Raw genomic sequence first — 6,384 nt, forward strand, 5'->3', positions numbered from 1 at the left:
CTTTTGGGGGGAAATGAAGCATTGCTTTTGAGTATGATATGGAAGACGTTTAATAGCACAATTACAGCCGAGTCTTCAAAATAGAGTAAGAGGCCACAGCCACCTGTGTGTCCAACTGAGCGCACGTGCACCAGCGGGGCCCGAGCAGAGGGAGCACTCGGCTTTTGTGGGGGAAATGGAGGGAGAGCCATGGGTTAGGGATAGGGAAAGCTGTGGGGCACATTATGCCCTGGAAGGAGAAAGCACAAAACCAGAGGCTCTGAGGGACAGAGAGGAACGAGGGCAGAGCATAAGGCAGAGCAAGCCAGCAGCCATGGAGGCTGAAGAGACGATGGAATGCCTACAGGAGTTCCGTGAATGTCAAAACATGATCCTCGACCAACTGAATGAACATGAGGGCAGGACTGCTTTACTGACATCACCCTGATTGTAGACGGACACCATCTGAAGGCTCACAAGGCTGTTTTGGCTGCTTGCAGTAAGTTCCACAAATTATTATTATTATTATTATTTTGAGATGGAGTCACACTTTGTCGCCCAGGCTGGAGTGCAGTGACCCAATCCTGGTTCACTGCAACCTCTGCCTCCCAGGTTCAAGTGATTCTCCTGCCTCAGCCTCCCACGTAGCTGGGACTACAGGCACCCACCACCACACCCGACTAATTTTTGTATTTTTAGTGGAGACAGGGTTTTGCCAAGTTGGCAAGGCTGGTCTCGAACTCCTGACCTCAGGTGATCTGCCCACCTCGGCCTCCCAAAGTGTTTACAGGGATTACTGTAATCCTTTCCAAAGGGATTATAGGCATGAGCCACCTGGCCCCGCCGCCTTCTACAAATTCTTTCTGGAGTTTACCCAAGAACCTTTGGTGGAGATAGAAGGTGTTAGTAAAACGGCCTTTTGCCATTTAATTGAGTTCACATGTACAGCAAAATTAATGATACAAGGAGGAGCAGCAGCCAGTGATGTATGGAAAGCAGCAGAACGTCTACAAATGCTAGAAGCCATCAAAGCCCTTGAAGTCAGAAACAAAGAAAACTTCAGGCTGGGTGCAGAGGCCCACACCTGTAATCCCAGCACTTTGGGAGGCCGAGGCGGGCAGATCACCTGAGGTCAGGAGTTCAGGACTGGCCTGGCCAACATGGTGAGACCCCGTCTCTACTAAAAAATACAAAATTTAGGCCAGGCGCGGTGACTCACGCCTGTAATCCCAGCACTTTGGGAGGCTGAGGTGGGTGGATCACGAGGTCAGGAGATCGAGACCATCCTGGCTAACACCGTGAAACCCCGTCTCTACTAAAATTACAAAAAAAATTAGCCAGGCGTGGTGGCGGGCGCCTGTAGTCCCAGCTACTCTGGAGGCTGAGGCAGGAGAATGGCATGAACCCGGGAGGAGGAGCTTGCAGTGAGCCGAGATCGCGCCACTGCACTCCAGCCTGGGTGACAGAGACTCCATCTCAAAAAAAAAAAAAAAAAGAGAGAAATTTTCAAAATCTGTTTCCTAAATCTCATTGTCACCTGTCCTCTAATCTGATGGCTTGTGAGTCCCTGGTTATGTGACCAAACCATTAGGCTCTACCTATAAATCAGTATGAATCCTCTCCTCATGTATTGTTCATAAATCAGCAAGGAGTCTTATGCCAGATGATCTCACCTTCAACAAACAGTAGACAATAAGACAACGGGCCATAATGCTTCAAGTCCTACCCCATGGGAGTATTTTCCTACTCCATTTTCTTTCATGATTATCTCTGATAGGGGTTACAATGCCACTACGTTCTGTTTCTGGCCATTATGAAGAGCCATTATGTTGCCTTTTCCAAGACTACCCTGGACTGCCACACCCTCATCCTGGGCCTATAAAAACCCCCAGACCCTAGCAGGCACAGACACAAGCAATGAGATGTGGAGAGGAACACAGCGGCAGAAGTGCACGCAGGCGGCTGGACATGGAGCGGAGCAGGGGAGCGGAAGAGCACAGGAACAGGCACCCGCAGAGCTGGCAGGCCATCAACCCAACCGGCAGAACGCGGACGCCCTGGGGAATTTGGCAGGGGCGGTAGGAGAACAGTGTGACCGCTGAGCGGCCTGACTCTAAGGGAAAAACCACCTTCCCACTCTATCCTCCTTTTGGCTCCCCATCCATGGGCTGAGATCTACTTCCACCATTCAATAAAACCTTGCACTCATACTCCAAGCCCACATGTGATCCGTACACTAGGGCAAGAACCTTGGGCTACAGAAAGCCTTCTGTCCTTGTGATAAGGCAGAGGGTCTAATTGAGCTGATTGACACAAGCCGCCTACAGACAGCAAAATTAAAAGAGCACCTGTAACACACGCCCACTGGGGCTTCAGGAGCTGGAAACATTTACTCCGAGACACTGCCGTGGGGTTGGAGCCCACGACCACAACCTGCCCCGCTAGGTGTTTGCCCCGCAGGTACCGAAGAAGCTAGCCACGCCCCCATCACACACCCTGTGAGGGGGATAAGGGAGCTTTTCCTGTTTCAGTACCACCAAGGTGACAGAAAAGGGCAGATTAAAGAAGACGTCAGCTGTGCATCTGACCCCACAAGCAAACAGGAACACGTGAAATCACACTTCACTGAGAGTTTCAACTGTGAAATATGCAGTAAAAGGTATCTTCAGGAGAGCGCATGGAAACAGCACTTGAATTGTGACCCACCTTGAAGAACGTGGAGGCAGTAAGAAGCAAAGAACTGGGGGAAAAGTTCATGTATGTCAGTACTGTGAGAAACAGTTTGACCATTTCGGACATTTTAAAGAACATCTTTGAAAACATACAGGTGAAAAACCTTTTGAATATCCAAATTGTCATGAACATTTGCTAGAAACAGCCCCTCAAATGTCACCTCACTGCATGCCAAACGAGTAGGGGCAAAAAAATAAAGAAAGAAGCTCTATGAATGCCAGGTCTGCAACAGCGTGTTTAACAGCTGGGACCAGTTCAAACATCACTTGTTAATACATACTAGAGATAAACCCAACCATTATACTTTATGCGACTTGTGGTTTATGCAAGGAAATAAATTAAGGGGGCATCTCAGTGATACAATATTTCAGAGCATCTAGTAATGGAAGAAGTTCTTTCAGTAGAAACATGTGTACAAGCTGAACCTGTGACATCAATGATATTACAGAACAAGCTGGGAAGGTGCATGTGCTCCTACTGTTTCAGGTCCAGGTGGGTTCAGCACAAGTGACCGCGGAACACATCCACCCAAATCCATGCCAGGACAGCCAGGTGCCCGACACACACAAGTGAGCTTCCAGAGCAGGCCCAAGCGGGTTGAATTCACTGGGCTGAATTCAGCCTGAAGAGGGTACTGGAGTACACGGAGAGGAGCTGCATGTGGAATGGGTAAATCAGATGCCAGTGGAAGTACAAAGCGAACTTCCAGAAGCAGGCTTGGTCCACATGACCCCAGAAATCACGACCCAAGAGGAGACAGAGCCTCGCCAAGCAGATGCTGATGAGGCTGCCAGGGAAGATCACGAAGATGCTGAGGATTAGAGACCATGCCCACAGCACATTCTGAAGCTGAAAAGGCAGAGAATGAGGATAGAACAGTTATGCCGGTTTTAGAATGAAATTACAAATGAATATATTTTTAAATATACTTGTTGGGTTTTTTAACTGATTATGGGCAGTATGACTGTCCTTAAGCTAACAGACAAGTGGACCAAAGTTAAGCTATTTCCTGTTGTTTCTGTTTCGGTTGAAACAGATCGATTCCCCTCCCCCAACTTAATGCCACAGCAGAGGGATCTTTTCCATAACTGAAGGGATCTTTTCCATAACTTAAATGGGTTATATTCTTATCACATAGAGGGGTACGAATGTAACTATATTCATTGTGGTAAAAGTTCTCCCTATTCTCTTTCCCAGGTCATGTTCTTCCTCAAATTTTTTCCATATTGTGAAATCAAACTTAAATTATTAGAATAAAAGTTTATGTATTCTAATGTATGGTAGAAAATCGAATATATAGGAAATACAAGGCTGCATGATGAAAAGTACATTGTTACTGTATGGCTGAATTTTGGCTTCTGGCTTTCTTTAGTCTGAATAAATGTTCTTGTCTAGCCCGGTAGTCACCAAAGCGTCTCTGCAACAGAAGAGTTGTGGTGGGGAAATTTCTAGAATATTAAAACACACATACACACACATACCCATGTGCCTTTTCAAAACCGACTAAACTCCTATAAAGCATCTCTGGTTCTTTCAAAGTTTGTACTGTAAGGAGCAATGTAGACAATGCTATGATACTTTGTATTTTTGCTTATAATGACAACCAACAGTTCTTTTCACTTAGGTTGAGAAATTTTGTTTAGTGGCAGCTGAAGGGCAATTTTCAATTGGGAAAATTCATTGACATCTGTGGTAAACTTTATTCTGATGAAAGTTGCACTAGTATTTTACCACCAGATGGAAAAAAAGATGAGCATTATTTAAAAATTAATGTATTTAAAATAAAGTACAGAGAAAAACATGTCTATAATTATCAGGCTTTGTTTTGAATGGAATCTTTTCCCCCAATTCTTAAAGACCCTGTGCTATAACTTTTAAAGCCATACAAATAAAAGTGCTAAACTGTGGACTTAAAAGTAGATGTATAAATATTTTTAATCAGTATTACTTAGAAAATAAAATCTAACAAACACATTTTTAAAAATAGAGTAAGAAACTTCACAAAATGATCTCAAGGTAAGAAACATACAATTGGTTTCACATGTCAGTTTTTAAGAGATTTGTTACAGACTGAAAGGGGAGTGGTTGCAGTAGACACTGTGACCAGCTTTCAAATCATGATCGTGCCTTGAGTCATTTCTGAGAAATCGGTAAACAAATTCTTTCACTTTTACTGCTGGATTATGTTGCTCAAACCCATCTGCTTTGTACCCATTTGAAGGCTCCATCACATTATTTTGGAAATGGTCATCCTGAGTCAGACTGAGTAATCCCAGTTAATGAGTTTGGTTTCCCTCTCATCTGGTTTTTACTCAATCCTCTGTATCTATCCCATTTTTTTTTTTCTTTCCTCAGAGATGCCAGACCACATCATCCTAAACACTAATGAGCAAGAAGGAAATTTCCATGTTAGTGGAGGGACCCCACTAAGGTTAGGGTGCCATACAACGTATTGTCCAAACCAAGACGTGTTAGAGAATGAACGGGGACCATTTTAATAATTCTGCTGGGGCAGTAAGTATAAACTGAATACCCTAACTAAAGAAATAAACAAAAAACATATGTAAAGGTGGTCAACTTCATTAGTTATCAAAGCAAAAACAAAATGAGACTATCGTACACCCACCACATTGGCAAAAATTAAAAAGTACAACCGGCCGGGCGCGGTGGCTCAAGCCTGTAATCCCAGCATTTTGGGAGGCCTAGGAGGGCAGATCACGAAGTCAGGAGATCGAGACCATCTGGCTAACACGGTGAAACCCCGTTTCTACTAAAAAATACAAAAAACTAGCCGGGCGTGGTGGCAGGCACCTGTAGTCCCAGCTACTCTGGAGGCTGAGGCAGGAGAATGGTGTGAACCCGGGAGGCGGAGCTTGCAGTGAGCTGAGATCGCACCACTGTACTCCAGCCTGGGCGACAGAGCAAGACTCCGTCTCAAATAAATAAATAAATAAATAAATAAATAAATAAATAAATACAACAATACCAAGCATTGGTAAATATATGGAGCAGCTGGAACTCATAGTGTTGGGAGCACATTTTAAATCACTTCTGAAAACAATTTCACATGATCTAGCATAGACGAACATGCATGCGTCTTACAATTCAGCAACTTCACTCCCATGAGACAGGTACTAGAATATTTACAGAAGCATTGTTTCCAAAAACCTAAAACTGAAAACAATACAAATATACCTTAACATTAAAATTGATACATGTATTATTTATCAAAAATAACTGACTGATTACTTGATTGAGTGGGTCTCACTATATTGCCTAGGCTGGTCTTGAACTCCTGGGCTCAAGCAACCGTCCTGCCTCAGCCTCCTGAGTAGCTGGGATTACAGGCAGCTGGCAAAATAGATACATTAAAAAATAGCTACATTCATTAATATAGATAAACCTTATAAACACTGCATTTATTGAAAGAAACAAATTAAAATACTGCCACTTATATAAGTTCAAAATAGCTCAAACTAAACAAAAATACATGCTTTGGTGGTAAAACTGTAACTAAAAGCATTGCTCTCATTAACCCCAAAGTTAGGATGGTGGTGAGCTCCTTGAGAGAGGGAAGGGCACATAAAGGAGAGGCTTCTAATATCTTGGAATTATTTTATTTATTAACCTGGATGATGGTTACATAGAATTTATTATCTCTCAAAGTAGAAA

At 43.7% G+C, this 6,384-nt stretch overlaps 1 pseudogene; it reads left to right on the top strand.

The window, feature by feature from the left end:
* The first annotated feature begins 313 nt into the window (after positions 1 to 313).
* On the top strand, positions 314 to 3,611 carry LOC104674477 (annotated as a pseudogene).
* The last annotated feature ends 2,773 nt before the right edge of the window (positions 3,612 to 6,384 follow it).

This window comes from Rhinopithecus roxellana, chromosome 6, assembly GCF_007565055.1.
Source record: "Rhinopithecus roxellana isolate Shanxi Qingling chromosome 6, ASM756505v1, whole genome shotgun sequence".
In the NCBI taxonomy this organism is placed as follows: Eukaryota; Metazoa; Chordata; class Mammalia; order Primates; family Cercopithecidae; genus Rhinopithecus; species Rhinopithecus roxellana.